General features: G+C 51.4%; 1 long non-coding RNA gene across 2 annotated transcripts in view; it reads left to right on the forward strand.

The window, feature by feature from the left end:
* LOC142024992 (uncharacterized) overlaps window positions 1–5,169 on the forward strand; it is a 31,320-nt gene extending 26,151 nt beyond the window's left edge. For both annotated transcript variants that reach the window (XR_012648552.1, XR_012648553.1), the window contains 2 exons: window positions 847–1,090; window positions 4,611–5,169. This is a non-coding gene — a long non-coding RNA (uncharacterized LOC142024992). The remainder of the gene's footprint in view (window positions 1–846; window positions 1,091–4,610) is intronic.
* The last annotated feature ends 12,350 nt before the right edge of the window (window positions 5,170–17,519 follow it).

A 17,519-nucleotide genomic window follows, 5' to 3' on the forward strand; every position in this document is an offset into this window, starting at 1 on the left:
CGGGGGCTTTGACGTAGGTGTGATCACACTCGGACAGCCACAGGTTTGACAGCATGTACGCGCCAACGTCTTGTGAGAAACCGACAGCCGGGGATGGGAACGCACTCACTGCTGTGCTGCTCTGGGCCTCATGGCTCTGAATTCTTCATGCTTGTGCAGCAGCTCAACTAGGCAGTCCAGTTCCCCAACAGATGCTCTGAGGTCTTGAACCATGGCTGCATCCGCAGGCATTTGGGCTCTGTTCTTCTGAGGACAGGACACAGGAGGCAGGCAGCAAGGGAGCGGTTTCTGCAGAGCTACCTAGGAGGGCTGTAGCTGGTCGGAAACCAGCGAGGGGTCTTTGTGTGGAGACTTTTGACATTTCTTCTCTAACCTGGAAATCTTCAGTGGAACTGGACAAGTTTGCAGCTGAACATTTAGGGAGGCCGGCTGCAATCTGAGACTCCCCCCCGCAGAAAAACATCACCACCCTGCTTAAGCAAAACCACAGTTTTCCCTCGGCAAAGGCCTTAGCAGAGAGCAGCTGACCAGCTGCACAGCAGGTGGGCCATAGCAGTGTGCCAGGCCCTCGTGGGGGCACCAAGGCCCAGAGAAATGCCTCCCTAGCAGGTCAGGGTGGGACTGCCACTCTCCAGGCTCAGGCTGATCTGCCACACCTAGAAAGTAATGTTGATTAGGGCTGAAGAAATACCCCTTGAGAATGGTGGCTGTGCTGACCGCATCCCCAGGGCAGCTGCTGCTATGTCAACCCACGATCCCTTCTGTTGCTGTAGCTCCATCATGCCTGGACATGTCTTACCCCGGGGAAACCCTCTTCCCTCAGCGCAGGCCACTTCTATCCCACAGGGTTATGGTGATGTTGCTACGGCGACATGGCGATCCTGGAGGACTCTGTGTGATGTAGCCCTGCCCAGACTCAGGCCACCTTCTCTCTGCTCCTCTGCCTCAGCGAACACCTGGGGAAGCAGCAACGCTCCCGGGGGCTCGGGGAGGAACTCGCTGGCTCTGCAGGGCTCGGCGTGAGGTCTGCTGCGGAGCTCTGATCAGGCCTTTCATAGGGACAGGGACCTCAGAGAGGCCGTCTGGCCAGGTGAGGGTACTTGGGGAACCCGGCGCCCTGCGTTTCCCAACAGATGAAATCCCCAGCAGCGCTGGCCAGGCACTAAGTCCTGACAGCACTCGGCAGGACTTCCCCAGGGTGCCTGTGTGAGGCCACATCCTCTTCATTTGCATGGGCCCACCTGCCCCCTGCCCCTTGTGCTGTAGGGGGTCCCTGGCCCCAGTGGGGACTTTCTCCCACACTGGCTGTGACATCAGCGCTTTGTGGGCTTTGATCCCAGTTCTCTGGTTTCCTACCAGAGCCATCAGCTCAGTCTACAAGTCTCTTCCTCAGGGCCTTGTGACACAGGCCCACCTGTGCCTATGTGGCAACTTCATAAATGTGGCCGCCCAGGCTGACAGGCAGTTAACTTGTCCTAAGGCTTTGCAAAGACAGGCTGGGTGGCTCAGTGGTTCAGGCCCTGGGCTGGCACTGAAGAGAACCCAGTGTCAGATCTCAGCTCTGCCTGAGACTTTGTGTGACCTTGGGCAAATCACTTAACCCAACCCTCAGGCAACAAAAATGATTAAGGGTCTGGAGCACGAGACCTATGAGGATAGGCTGAGGGATTTGGGCTTGTTTAGTTTACAGAAGAGAAGACTTAGAGGTGATTTAATAGCAGCCTTCAACTTCCTGAAGGGGAGCTCTAAAAAGGAGGGTGAGAAACTGTTCTCAGTGGTGTCAGATGGCAGAACAAGAAGTCATGGTCAGAAGTTGAAGAGGGAAAGTTGTAGGTTAGATATTAGGAAAAACTACTTCACCAGGCGGGTGGTGAAGCACTGGAATGCATTGCCTGGAGAGGTGGTGGATTCTCCATCCCTTGAGGTTTTTAAGTCCCGGCTGGACAAGGTCTTGGCTGGGATGACTTAGTGGGGGTTGATCCTGCATGAAGCAGGGGGCTGGACGAGATGACCTCCTGAGGTCCCTTCCAGCCCTGTGATTCTGTGAGTACAATCTCAGCTGAAGCAGGGACTGTCTTTTCTCTGTGTAACTGTGCAGTCCAACATAACAGGGCCCTGATCTCAGCTGGGGCAGGGACTGTCTCTCGCTGTGTGTCTGTGCATAGCCCCACACAATGGGGCTCTGATCGCAGCTGGGGCAGGGACTGTCTCTCGCTGTGTGTTTCTGCAAAAGAAGAAATGTGCCTTTTATTGTCACAGTAAAAATAAGACGTGAATAACAAAAGGCTTTGTGATAAAGAGGAAGGAGCAATGAGGAAATTAAATCAGCTATAAAAATAAAATGAGAGAAATGGAAGAAAACGTGAAGTTCACGATAATAAAAATAAGTTAGGAATTGTGGAAAATTTCTGACATAAGCAAAGACACACAAGGAGATCCACCATAATGGACTAAAAATAATTGGATGATAAAATCTGCCTAATAGTCGTACGAGGGAATGTGCAGACTAAAAAGACAGATGGGGCATGAGTGTATTGATGGTAACATAAGGTAACCACATAACAGTGTTTCGCCCACTGGGTTATCTTTAGTCCATACATTACGCTTTTCCGGGACGATAGGTAAACATCCTCCCCATAAAAAGATAAAAAGTGGGGGAATGTAGTAAGTACAGGCCCAGTATGAGGCCTTAGGCCTGAACCAAAGTAATGGTCAAGACTTTGCTAACAGAAAGCAAAGTGCAGCTGTGAACTAAAAGAATGCATTGCTCCCAGAAGTTGGCAAGAAGAGGGGTGATGTTGCATAAACATATCTACCTAGCATATTGAAGTATGAACATGGTACCAGAACTCCCTACCCTGCAACAGTCCACAGATAAGAAAGAACAGGCCGACCCATCCCAATGACAGGGGCAAAAGGGTAAAATGAGGGATAGAGTTGTTTTGTTCGAACCAACATGTACAAGGTGAGAGGCGGCACCTGACTACGTAGCAGGGTTGTACCTCAGTACGTCAGGAGTGATGTGTAAATTGTTTGTACCTGTGTATAAGAATGTACTCCTGGGGTGTGGTCTGGGTCCGGCCGAGGGGGCAGTGGAAAGTCCTGCCACTGACTGAGCTGAGTCCATTGATCGTGGGTGCATATTGGTAGTATGCCCTGACTTAGACTGAGAAGTCTACAGGGAACTATTATTGTGTCCAATACGGCAATAAACCTGGCCGACACGCCTTCGCACCTTACTAGACTCTGTGGTCATTGGGGGTTCTCTTCGGGTCTGCTGTGTCAGCTATCTGCAGAGCTGGGGCAGCACACAGAGGGAACACACGCACGCAGCCGAGTGATACCAACACTGGAGAGAGCAGACCACCACGCTGGTAGCATCTGACAACACCTATGGCCCGTGGAGTTAGAGATAATGAACTAAAAAGAATCTTAACAACTATAAAAGGTTTGAAGTAACATATGTAGAGTTCTGTAAAGTGTTTGGCTTAATACTGGCTTAATACTGGCCAATACACAGGGTCAGCTGGGGGAGTCTGTCCCAATCCCAATCCTTCTGCCCAACACCCTGCTCCTGCTCCTGCTGTGGAGACATCGAAATAGGCTATTTCAATGAATAACGTCTACACGTCCTCCAGGGCTGGCAACGTCGACGTTCAACATTGACGTTGCGCAGCACCACATCGAAATAGGCGCTGCGAGGGAACGTCTACACGCCAAAGTAGCACACATCGAAATAAGGGTGCCAGGCACAGCTGCAGACAGGGTCACAGGGCGGACTCAAAAGCAAGCCGCTCCCTTAAAGGGCCCCTCCCAGACACACTTGCACTAAACAACACAAGATCCACAGAGCCGACAACTGGTTGCAGACCCTGTGCATGCAGCATGGATCCCCAGCTGCGGCAGCAGCCGCCAGAAGCCCTGGGCTAAGGGCTGCTGCACTCGGTGACCATAGAGCCCTGCCGGGGCTGGAGAGAGAATGTCTCTCAACCCCTCAGCTGATGGCCACCATGGAGGACCCCGCTATTTCGATGTTGCAGGACGCAGATCGTCTACATGTGCCCTACTTCGACGTTCAACTTCGAAGTAGGGCGCTATTCCCATCCCCTCATGGGGTTAGCGGCTTCGACGTCTCGCCGCCTAACGTCGATGTTAACGTCGAAATAGCGCCCAACACGTGTAGCTGTGACGGGCGCTATTTCGAAGTTAGTGCCGCTACTTCGAAGTAGCGTGCATGTGTAGACACGGCTTTTGGTTTCAGATAAACTATTTCCGGTCTTGAACTTGCATCAAAACCTCAAAAACGAGATTAAAACTCTTTTTTAAAGAATTGTTTGAAATTTTCCCTGGTTGACAACATTCTGACAAGTTGTAGTGCACATCTCATTTATTGGACACCTGGTTGACTGAGTGAGTTGGACACCGCCCCGACATGTCCAAAACACATCAATCAGAGCCCCCCCGAAAATCATGAAATGTTAAACAATTGTAACTGCTGAGCTCTGTCTTCTAGTTTTAAGCCACACACTGGTGAGGTCGTGTTTTTAAAACTTTTTGCAGAAACCACAAGAGCAAGAAACATACCTTCTTTTTGTTTGTTTGTTTTGCAGTGAGATTATCAACAGCTCAACTCCTGGGACTGGAGCTTTAAGAAACATACCTAATATCTTGAGACTGGTGATCAAATCCACAAGAGTTGCCACCACAGCGTTCTCTGCCCACATCTCTCATCACTGAAAGGCAACAAGAACTGCACAGCTGTCGTTCTAAGAATACTAGATGTCTGAAGCTGACTGTACGGGTTGACCTCTCTAATCTGGCACCCCTGGGAACTGACTGGTTCTGGACGAGAGAATTTGCTGGACCACGGGAGGTCAATATTGTCTAGCACATTACCAACACTTCCACTGCTCACTGGGCTCTTAGAAGACATTTGGGGTAAATTAGAGCTAATTAACAGCACAGAGCACTGAGATCCAGGGCTGGTGGCTGTAAACAAACTTTATGGGTCACAGGACATTTGGAAAGCGGTCATCCAGATAACTAAAATCATGCTGGATTATTGCTGTTGCCAGATGAGAGAGTTCTGAATGAGAGCGGTTCAACCTGTTAGTGTTATGCCGAGGCACTGTTACTTTAAAAAGGGCATAATGAATTTTCTTCCACTGCTCCCCCACCTCCAGCCTTTTGTTTGTCACTTATCCGCTGAGACTATAAAGTCTTCAGGGCAGATTGCGCCTTTCCGTACTTTGTTGAGGGCTAGGAGCAATGAACCACTCATCCTGGTTGGACTCTTTCGGTTCTGAAATAGTTTAGAGTCTGTGTACCTGTCTGTCTGTGTCTGTTCAGGAGCTCCTCTGACACGGTCAGAGCTATACATTACCAGTGGAAAGACTAGCAGCATACAGCTTCCTCTTCTGGTACCTTAATGCAAGGTCAGGATTTGGTTGTGCCAGGAGAATGGGATGTGCCTGGAATGGGATTGCTTCTCATCAAACCATATAGGAGAAATAGAATCACCAGGCAGGTGAAAGGGGCTGGTTGGAGGCATCTCTCCTCCTCGTGTCTGGGCCTGCCCCAGTTCCTAGCCTCTCTTCTTCATGGCACCCTTTGAGGGGCTGGGGTTCTCACCCTGCTCTCTTCATACTGGAACATTGCTGGCTGTTCCCCGCTGTCAGGGAGCGAGGGGAAAATGCACAGTCTGCTCCACTCCTTGCTCTGGTAGGGGAGCGAAGGGTGCAGACAAACCTAGACCTGCCCCGGCTGGGGGACATGCACCCCTCCCCGAGCTGTGCTGGCTGGAGCTGCAGAGGCCAGGGAGAGGTGCTTCTCGCTTGGCCCCAAGCTGCTGTGCTGAGAGGGCTGAGGTTGTCTCTCCCCGGGGCAGCCTGTGCACAGAACCCTCATGTCCAATCCCACCCCAGAGCAATGACTGAAACGGAGCAGGACGTTTTCATTTTAATTTCCAAAAAACCACCCCAAATTAGTTGAATTTGGTACCTAAGCAATGCCGATCTCTGCATATTTAATACCGACCCGGTATGCAGAGCACATGAATTGCTATTTATACTGAGTTACTGCATTTGGAGGGTGACTCCTTTTAATTCCTTGTCTGGAATGCAGAAGTCGGGTGAATGGCTTGCAAAGTATGTACACAGTGGGGAGGGGAGAGCGCATTGTTACTTAATATTGTCTCCTGCCTGGCTGATGACCTCTGCCTAGTTTCAGGTTGACTGAGTGAGTTGGCATGTGGGAGGGCAATGGAGACAGAGAGAGTCAGGTACAGTAATAGCTGAGTTTCAAGGGGTGGAATATGCGAAGGATTGGTGATTTCCTTGGTCAAAACAAAAAGCCATCAAGTAGCACTTTAAAGACTAGAAAAAATGGTTTATTAGGTGAGCTTTCATGGGACAGACCCACTTCTTCAAAAGCTCACCTAATAAACCATTTTGCTAGTCTTTAAAGGGCTACTTGATGGCTTTTTGTTTTGATAGTGTATAGACCAGCACGGCTTCCTCTCTGTTACTGATTTCCTTGGGTTTGTGTACTTGTCTGCATTCCACTTCAGTTACCTCAGAGACAAACTTTCTGAAGTGCTCTCCGTTGGTCTCACTCAAGCCAAGGCTGAGAGCTTTTGCAAATCCCACCTCTGTTCCCTTAATTAATAATTCTTGCCATGTGGTTAATAAGTTATCCTGCTTGTTCTGAGAAAACAGCACCCCCAGCTTTTAAGTGTTCAACGGTGAAGGGACCCTGTCAGTATTCACTCAAGTCCTTAGAAAGGAAACAAAGGTCCTGCAAAGGAAACAAAGCAGGTACATAGCAACAACCACAAAGCACAAAAACAAATCAAAACAAAAAGCAGTCCAGTAGTACTTTAAAAACTAACAAAATAATTTATTAGGTGAGCTTCTGTGGGACAGACCCACTTCTTCAGCCCATAGCCAGACCAGAACAGACTCAATATTTAAGGCACAGAGAACCAAACATAGTAATCAAGGTTGACAAATCAGAAAAATATTATCAGGGTGAGCAAATCAGAGAGCAGAGGGGCAGAAGGGGAGGAGTCAAGAATTAGATACAGCAAAGTATGTAAAAGAGCCCCTATAATGAGCTATAACAGCAACGAAGGGTCCTGTGGCACCTTATAGACTAACAGAAAAGTTTTGAGCATGAGCTTTCGTGAGCACAGACATCTGAAGAAGTGAGTCTGTGCTCACGAAAGCTCATGCTCTAAACTTTTCTGTTAGTCTATAAGGTGCCACAGGACCCTTCGTTGCTGTTACAGATCCAGACTAACACGGCTCCCCCTCCAATACAATGAGCTAGAAAATTGTCATCCCGGTTCAAACCACGTGTTAATGTGTCGAATTTGAATATAAAAGAGAGTTCAGCAGCCTCGCTTTCCTAACTGCTGTGAAAATTCCTCTTCAGTAAAACACAGACTTCTGAGTCATTAACAGAACAGCCCACTCCATTAAAGTGCTGGCTGACAGGTTTGTGAATCAGGAGTGTTTTATGTCTGCTTTATGCCCATTAATTCTTTGTCTAAGGGAGTTTGAAGTCTGTCCTGTATGTCTCCTTCAAGTCTTCTCTGGGGAAGAAAATGAGAGAGACAAGGGGCACATTGCTCAGCATGCAGTTGGAAGGTGAACAGATAGAATTCAAGAAGCAATCAAGCCCCTTAGGTAGCTATGATAGCCAGACAGGCAACTGCCCCAGGGCAAGGCTGCATGGCCGGTCAGAGCTGTGCCACGTGGGTTGAGGTTTTTGTAGCTAGAAACACTGGCTCTAGCATAGACATTGCAGGTTATGGCTACGTCTACACGTGAAGCCTACATCGAAATAGCTTATTTCGATGTAGCAACATCGAAATAGGCTATTTCGATGAATAACGTCTACACGTCCTCCAGGGCTGGCAACGTCGATGTTCAAATTCGACGTTGCGCAGCACCACATCGAAATAGGCGCTGCGAGGGAACGTCTACACGCCAAAGTAGCACACATCGTAATAAGGGTGCCAGGCACAGCTGCAGACAGGGTCACAGGGCGGACTCAACAGCAAGCCGCTCCCTTAAAGGGCCCCTCCCAGACACACTTGCACTAAACAACACAAGATCCACAGAGCTGACAACTGGTTGCAGACCCTGTGCCTGCAGCATGGATCCCCAGCTGCTGCAGCAGCAGCCAGAAGCCCTGGGCTAAAGGCTGCTGCCCACGGTGACCATAGAGCCCCGCAGGGGCTCGAGAGAGAGCATCTCTCAACCCCTCAGCTGATGGCCGCCATGGCGGACCCCGCTATTTCGAAGTTGCGGGACGCGCAATGACTACACGGTCCCTACTTCGACGTTGAACGTCGAAGTAGGGCGCTATCCCCATCTGCTCATGAGGATAGCGACTTCGACGTCTCGCCGCCTAACATCGAAGTTAACTTCAAAATAGCACCCGACGCATGTAGCCGTGACGGGTGCTATTTCGAAGTTAGTGCCGCTACTTCGAAGTAGCATGCACGTGTAGAGACGGCTTATATGTATTAAATCCAGAAGCCAGGAGAAGCAAATGAGGTGTAACTTTGCACAATGTATCATTTGCATATCCTGACTTCAAAAGAGCTTCTTTTGAAAGAAATGCAAGTGTAAACACAGCCTTGGCATCCACCAAAGCAGGTTCACCCAGCTAGTTCAACCCCTATCTCTTCTTTTCTGCTTTATAACACTTTAAACCAGGGGAGCCCTGTGTAATCCATGTCTTACCCAGTTATGATGACCTGCCCTGACATGCCCCTGCCCCCCCCACCAAATGACTTGGAGCATTGGTGAGATTTCACAATTCTTATACTTAGTGTTAACATAAATTGTGATTTTACAACAACGTGTTTACAATAGATAAAATCTCATTGCTTCCTTGCTACCCATCAGCTTTGTTTGCAAGGTGTCACACATACACCCCTTTGCATTCTCATGCGAATAATCTCTGGCAGACACATCCCTCCCAGGCTTGAGCAGCATAGAGTTCCTGCTGAAACATTCCTTACATCTTACCCCCAGCTGAGAATTTGTCGTCCCGGCAAATCACACTTCTGATTACACCATCCAAGTGAATTCTCTTCTAAGGGTCTTAGAAAACCCACTATAGCTTCCATGAGCCTGTGTGCCAGGTGTGTTACATTCCCCCAGCAACTCCTGGTGCCTCGTAAGTTAGTCTATTTATGGGCTCTATAACTCTATCTCGCCTATTGAGCGTGGGCATAACAAGGGCTGTGGGAGCCTCCTCTGAGGACAGGAGCAAGGGGGGCCCTCCTGTGGATTCCCTTTGTACTGGCATAGGCCCTTGTATCTCTTGCTCATACACAGGGATGTCCTGGGCAAAAACATCTCTACCTGCTAATTGAGGTGTATGTACACACGCTTGGTTCTCATGGTTTACATGTGTCTACACTGTCTGCATGTGGGACAATCTCATCATCCCAGGCTAGCCTTGCTATGGGAGGAGGCTTTCCAGCCACAGCCCTAAACACTTCTGCCTCGGGATTTAGCGCTGAAGATGCTGAACTTTCCCATGTTCCCTTGGTAGGATCTGGGGGCTCGTTCCCATTCTAAGGTGCTCCGTGGGGACCTCATGCTCTTCACAGTCACTCTCAGAGCTGCTTGAGAAACAGCCCCGGCATGCTGAGCCATCTCCCCTGTGCCTGGTGCAGACTGCGGTGTTTGTGGGAGTGACCGGCAGATTGTATGGTTCAAAATTTGCTTTCACTGGCATTTTTTCTCTTCTTCACCCTGCAGAGTCAGCACCGCTAAGGGAAGAGGGAGCTGGTGGCTGTGTTATCCCTAGTGGCAAATCCTGCCAGAGACCTGCGATCTCGTCCCCTCTTGCATCCAGTAACCCCTCTGCAGCCCCGTTCCCATTGGGTCCTTGGTGACCCACATGCTGTCTCTCTCACCGTCCCCTTCTGCCTTTGATTATCCCCAAGTAGACGCACCAAAGCTGCGTCTACACGTGCACGCTACTTCGAAGTAGCGGCACCAACTTCGAAATAGTGCCCGTCGCGTCTACACGCGTCGGGCGCTATTTCGAAGTTAACTTCGACATTAGGCGGCGAGACGTCGAAGTCGCTAACCTCATGAGGAGATAGGAATAGCGCCCTACTTCGACGTTCAACGTCGAAGTAGGGACCGTGTAGACGATCCGTGTCCCGCAACGTCGAAATTGCTGGGTCCTCCATGGCGGCCATCAGCTGGGGGGTTGAGAGATGCTCTCTCTCCAGCCCCTGCGGGGCTCTATGGTCACCATGGGCAGCAGCCCTTAGCCCAGGGCTTCTGGCTGCTTCTGCGGCAGCTGGGGATCTATGCTGCAGGCACAGGGTCTGCAACCAGTTGTCAGCTCTGTGTATCTTGTGTTGTTTAGTGCAACTGTGTCTGGGAGGGGCCCTTTAAGGGAGCGGCTGGCTGTTGAGTCCGCCCTGTGACCCTGTCTGCAGCTGTTCCTGGCACCCTTATTTCGATGTGTGCTACTTTGACGTGTAGACGTTCCCTCGCTGCGCCTATTTCGATGTTGGGCTGAGCAACGTCGAAGTTGAACATCGACGTTGCCAGCCCTGGAGGACGTGTAGACATTATTCATCGAAATAGCCTATTTCGATGTTGGCTGCACGTGTAGACGTAGCCCTAGTGTCCTATGATTCTAAGAAGATGGCAGGTCACTGATGCAGTGATCTGGGTAGCATGTTAAACAGTGCACAAGCAAACAAGAGGCATTTTAATAGCCTGATATATAATTATACATCCAGGGAAAAGAACGCAGACCATAGTTCATTGGGACGGATCCTGCTTCCGGGAGCAGGAGGGACTAGATAGGTGCTGAGGTCTCCTCCACCCCAATTCTTTTATGGGTCTATGCAGCCTATGAGAGTCACTGAATTTGAATGTACACAAAGCTGGAGAATTCCTGGCAGCTGTGCCGCTGAACGTTAACCTGGAACATGCCCGAGTGAGCAAAGAAACCCGAAGCTGTACTGTGACCAAAGAAGCTGTGAAAAAGCCGCACTTTGTTCTGCCAGGGCTCAGGGCCTGTCTAGGCTGCGAGCCAATTCCTACTTATTGTTCAGGCCTTGCAAAGGGACAGGAGAGCAGCTACCCAGGTGGAACTCACAAGTTCTTGGGGGAAGGCCCAAGCTGGGCCCAAGCGGAGGAGAGAAGAGCAAGGAGGCCCGAGCTGGGTGGGGGGACCAAGTGAGGTGCTATTAAGCTCTCAAAGGGGCAGCCTGGGCAGTCAGTGCCTGGACAAGAGTGAGGAGAACTGAGGGGAACCCCGGAGGGGAAGGACCTTTGGTGTGCGTTGCAGCTGAGACTGCAAATGGCCCAGAGAGGAACAGAGCCGTTCATGACTTGGACAAAGGACTGAGCTACAGAGAACCCAGATGAGGAGCCAGGAGGAGCCAGTGGCAGGGTGCAGCCACTGGGAGGTATGAAAAGCAACTCCCCCTGCAAAGCCACACACCAGAGAGAAGTGACACACATGCACCCCTGACAGTAGGGGGAATGGCTGTGACATGGTGCACCCCAGGAACCTCCTGAGTGGGCAGCCCCCGAGGGACCCAGCAGGCTGTCGTGGAGCCATTCCCAGGGGCAGGCAGGCGTGCTCAGCCCTGTTGTGGGCTCTGCCTTTCCAACCGCCTACAGAAGTGCTGGGTGCCTGCCAGCGTGTGGAGCAGACCTAATGGCCCAAGGGAGAGCTGAAGCGGCGGTTTCTAGTTCAGAGCAAGAGGACCTCCCTGTTCTGAGAAATGAAACTTAGTGGCTTGGCTCCATTCCAAGCACATGGGGGAGGGGAGGTTGTTTTCTTTTGTAACTGGCAACGACTTATCAGCTCTTCAGACATGCACAGTCCGTAAGCTGTGCCTGCAGCAGGAGCCTCCCTGTGCCGTGTGCTGCGCACCGCAGCCCACGCTGCTCTTGTTCAAGGTTCCCGCTGATTTGTGTTCATCCACGTGCGGAATAAATTGTGTAATGCACACTGAGGCAGGCATGGATGTGCACCACCCATAGATATCTTGGAAGTCCACTGTAGGTGACTGGGCAGCACATGAACCTCTCCGGGGAGGCTGCCCAAGCGCTCAGCTTACAGGGAACGCTGATCTGAACCGGTGTCACTGCACAGAAGTTGGAGGGACCCCCCGGAAGCAGACACCAGCCTTGACTCCATGGACCACAGTAGGGTGGCTCTGGATTTACACCAGGTCACTGGGGTCAGAATCTAGCCCACAGACTCCCCCTTTGTCACCAGTTTGCAGTGGTGGGAACCTTCTGTCAGTTTTTGGGGCTGGGGGAGTGGGAAGGTCGTGGGCCTGTGATGACCACAACACTTTGGGCAAAGGAGTAAACAGGAAAGTGCTGCAGCAGCCGTTAATCCCCAGCACTTCTCTCTCTTCCGGGTCTCTGGCAGGAACGAGGACACAGAAGTGAGTTTGTTCCCTGTCTCTCCCCACCTTCACCAAACAGCCTGTGGCTTGTCCTTCCCGCTAACCTAGAAGCCCTCCCTCCCCTGCTCCTGTCCAGCCTCCAGCTGAGCTCCCAGTTCCAGACTGACAGGCTGGATGAAGGTTAGGGTTAGTATGAGGATCCAGGTCCTTTGAGTCTTTGACTCAGCTCAGCCACTCCCTTGGCAGTACAGGAGACCCCTGACTTACGCAGAGGTTGCATTCTTGCATAACTCAGGGGAGCGGGTCAGTTTCCTGTCCCCTGTGAATGACAGGCAGTTAAGACCCTGGTGAATCAGGCTGCCACCTCTAACAGGAGCCGGGAAACTGACCAGTGCAGCAGCTGGTCAGTTTCCTTGCTCCCGTGAGTGTGTGGGATCTGGTGCCTGGTTCCTGGCTGTCCCCCACTCAAGGGAGCCGGGAAACTGACCAGCACTGCTACACGAGTCAGTTTCCCATCTCCTTAGTGGCGGGCAGCCTGGAACCATTCGCCAGCTCTCTGCCACTCAGAGTCAGGTTAACCTGAGATGTGCACAAATCAAGTGCACATATCTTGGGGTTCTACTGTAGAGTAGATTTTTTCTCTCTGTAAGGGGTGGAGGTGCCACTAGATGGGACAGAGAACCATACCCCCAGATGTGTGGGTTACAATATGACAGCACTTCCTCCTCTGGAAAATCTCTCACATGGAGGGTGTTAACAAGGCTGGTTTGTAAAAATGTTTCCTCCTCCTTAGCTGTGTGACCGCTGGGGGCTTCAGCAACAGCTAGTTCATTCACTTCTCCTTCTTTCCCAAACTTCCCCACCTTCCAGGCTGCCTCCTTCCCATCAGCCAGCCTCTCCATCCTCCTTCACCCCAAGGAGATTCTAGCTGCAGTCCCAGGCAGTGAGTTCAACAAGGCCAGACACCTCCAAAAATGAGAGCATTGGCTGCATTTAAGAGAAATAACTCATCACGAAACTGCTGGGATGAGTCCTTTCTATATGCAATGTAGTGAAACAAAGTTCTGCAAATTCCCCTTCTGACTATACTTGTATGCCTCAGGATATGACTGCATTCCAAAATTAAGCCAGCCCAAGATGTAACCCACACAGCTAGATGATGTGAGTCAGCGTCCCATGAAGTGGCTCCTAGCTCATGTAGGAAGAAAGAATTTATCTCCATCTGTAGAGGATCCTGCACTGAGTTCAGGTGGTGCTAGGTTCAAGTCTTTCTGTCAGTAGTTGCATAGGCGTACAGCCACCCTAGTTGTTGTCATGGCTTTCTGTGGCCACACTATCCCACTGGGTGGTTGTGCTTGGCATTATCACTGGGGACACTTACATCAAATTCACTGTGGTTGCGGGGGCACTGATAGCCCAATGCCCTGTCAGCTGAAATAGCTGATGCTGTGTCTAGCTGGATGCCAAGTCAACCTAACATCCACCTAAGCCCCAGGCGTCCTGCAGATGTGGAGTTAGTAGATCCATGTGATGGGTGACTTACTTCGGTGGGAGCAATGTTGTACAGGTTGACTTTCTAAGCCAGCACCCTCGTGACCTGGCTGGTGCCAGACGAGAGAATTTGATGGATCATAGAAGGTCAATATTGTCTAGCACATTATCAACACTTCCCCTGCTCATGTAGCTCTTGAAAGACATTTATGGGCAGATTACAGCTCAATGAAAGCACAGAAAATTGAGAGCCAGGACTGGTGGCTGGAAACCAGCTTTATGGAACTGCGGGAAACTTGTCCACACCCAAGATAAGTGATCATCCAGCTAACTAAAATCATGCTGGACTATGGATTTTGCCAAATGAGAGAGTTCCGGATTGGAAAGTTTGAACCCCTAATGTCAGGTTGATATCAGCTGTCTGGCATTGACCTGAGTTTGTTTAGGTGGGCTTATGTCCAGACAGCAGTGGGTTGTTTTTATCCCACAGAATACACTGGGTGTGGGCTGACGTTGGTGCCTGGGTGTGGCAAAGGGGGGATGGTGGGGATTTTATTTCCTTTGTTCTGTTGCATGTGTTTCCTACTGCCCCTGAGTGTGTGCCTCAGTTTTCCTGCGCACTACACCAGCACCTGGTTGGCGATGAGCCTTTCAGGTGTGATAGTCTCTGCACATACACAATGGACATGCCCTTTGTAACATGAGCCTGTAACCTGGGGGCTGGGGGAAGAGCAGCCAAGTAACACCTTTTGCCAAGGTTGGAGCAGGTGCCTGCCTCTTTGAATTTGAACAGGGCAGCTGGAAGTGATGCAGTTTTGCTGTCTGGGGAAGCAGGCGGCCCCCTCTCCCCAAGGTAGATTGTACCAACAGCTTCTGGTTCCTGAGCTGACAGGTCTGCTCTACACTGTGTCCCCGTTGACAAATAACCCTTCTGTTCTCCCTGCTAGCTGAGAGTCTCATCTGGCTGCAGCTGGGAGCGCAGGATTCAGTGACGTCCTATGGTCCGTGACATCTGGCCTCTCCCCTCTCCTTTGAGTTTAGTTAATACTCTACCAGCTTATTTTGCTGTTCAGTGGGTTGCAACTTATCATTCCTGGGCTGAAGCAAAACAGACATTGCTTTAACTCTGGAGCTGCCTTCCAGGAGAAAGTTTGTACTGGGCAAGAGATAGGATTCAGATAGAGTCAGATGGGTAAAGAGCTGTAAGACCAAGTCCATGCCTCTTTCAGGACCATCCTTAAGAGGGTGGGTTGATGCAGTGGGGTGTGGAGCAATAAATGTTCTGTGACTGAAGTGCTGTGTGACCATGAGCAAGTTCCCTCACTCCCTGCCTCTGCTTCCCCATCTCTAAGTGGGGCAATAATGTGTGCACACCTACCTCATGTGTGTGGTACAGGTTAATGGGTTAGTGTCTGCCCAGTGCTTTCAGAATGCACAGTTCTCTGGAAGGTGCTAAGTAGGTTTATTACTGTAGAAAGTTTGGATATTGGGAGGCTTGTTAAGAGAAAAGGTTGAAAATCACCCCCATCCCCCACCCGCCCAGAGAAAAACTCTGAACGAAAAATTTCCAGCCAAAGTCTAAGGATACCTGGGGTTGGTGCGGATGGTTCTTGGTCCCACTGTGAGGGCAGGGGATGGGACGTGATGATCTCTTGAGGTCCTTTCCAGTTCTAGTGTTCTGCGATTCTATCTACGTTTACTTGAAGATTAGTAACAGAGAGAAAGCCGCGCTAGTCTGTATACTATCGGAACAAAAACACAGTCCAGTAGCACTTTAAAGACTAACAAAATAAGTTATTAAGTGATGAGCTTTCGTGGGACAGACCCACTTCTTCAGACCAGAGCCAGACCAGAACAGATGGAAGACAGACATGGAGGTGGTTGATCTTCCAGGGTTTGATCCGCCATGCCTAATGGGGCTACGCTGTATCAAAGGATCACGGCTCCGTCATTGACCTCTGTACTCGCAAGCAATTGCAGGGAGCAAGAGAAATCAACAGGAGAGTATCTCTTGTTGACCTCCTGCTGTGGGGATGGCAGGAAAAATCGATTTAGGATCTGTCAACCCTGGTGATGCAATTCAAACAACTGGAGTTCTGTCCCTTAAATCCATTTTATCTCTAGCAGACTGGCTAGAGTCAGAATTATTCTCAGGAAAGATTTGCCTTGACTCAAAAACGCTGTGGACTCACTGTTGGCTCCCTGTGGCTCTCTGTGGCTCCCCGTGGCTCCCTGTCGGCTCCCTGTGGATCCCCATGGCTTCCTGTTGGCTCACTGCCGGCTCCCTGTGGCTCCCTATGGCTCCCTGTCAGCTCACTGTCACTTCCTGTCGGCTCCCTGTTGGCTCACTTCTGGCTCCCCATGGCTCCCTATGGCTCCCTGTTGGCTCCCTGTCGGGTCCCCATGGCTCACTGTTGGCTCACTGTGGCTCCCTGTTGGCTCCCTGCCGGCTCCCTATGGCTCGCTGTTGGCTCACTGCCGGCTCCCTGTTGGCTCACTGCCGGCTCCCCAGCATTCCCCTGCCAGCTCTCCACCAGCTCCTTGCCAGATCTACACAGCTCCCCACCAGCTTTCCACCACTCCCTGCCAGATCCCTGCAGCTCCCTGCCAGCTTCCCGTGGCTCTCTGCTGACTCATCACTGCCTCCCTGACAGATCCATCCCCAGCTCCTTGCCAACTCACCGTAGCTCCCTGAAGCTCCCTGAAGACTCCCTGCTGCTCTCTTCTGGCTCCCTGCCAGCTCCCGGAGGCTCCCTGCCAGCTCACTATAGCTCCACGCTGGCTCTCTGCGGCTCACTGCCAGCTCCCTGCCATTACTGTGCCAGCTACTTGCTGTCTCCCTGCCGGCTCCCAGAGGCTCCCTGCCAGCTCACTGTGATTCAACACCAGCTCTCTGTAGCTCCCCGCGGCTGACCACCAGCTCCCCACCATTTCTGTGCCAGCTCCCTGCTGGCTCCCTACCAGGTCCCCACCAGCTCCCCATGTCTCCCTGCTGGCTCCCTGCCAGCTCCCGGGGGCTCACTGCAGCTCACTGCCAGCCTGCTATAGCTCCCTGTGGCTCCCCGCCAGGTCCCTGCCATTTCCGTGCCAGCTCCCTATGGCTCCCTGCTTGGCCCCTGCCAGCTCCCTTCTCTCCCTGCCACATCCCTGCCAGCTGCCAATGTCTCCCTGTCGGCTCCCTGCCAGCTCACCGTGGCTCCCTGTTGGTTCCTTGCGGCCCCCTCCCAGCTCCCTGCTGGCTGCTCACATCACCCTGCTGGATCACCGCTGCCTCCCTGACGGCTCCCTAACAGCTCCCCACCAGCTCCCTGAATCTCCCTGCCACTCCCTGTGGTTCCCAACTGGCTCCCAGTAGGCTTTCTGCTGCCTCCTCTCCGGCTCTCTGCATTCCCTGCTGCTCCCCCAGCTCCTTGCCAGCTCCCTGCTGGTTCCCCATTACTTCAGGGCTCAGCCCCTAAACAACGTGCGTGCGGATCAGTGTGACTTATAAGGGACCTGCTTTCCTGAATTAATTAACAACATATATGCAAAATGACTTACAGCGAAGTGACATAATGAGGACCCCCATACTCATAGCCCCTGGCTGAATATATGCAGGATCAGGCTTTAC

The sequence above is a fragment of the Carettochelys insculpta genome, chromosome 22, assembly GCF_033958435.1.
Source record: "Carettochelys insculpta isolate YL-2023 chromosome 22, ASM3395843v1, whole genome shotgun sequence".
NCBI lineage: Eukaryota > Metazoa > Chordata > Testudines > Carettochelyidae > Carettochelys > Carettochelys insculpta.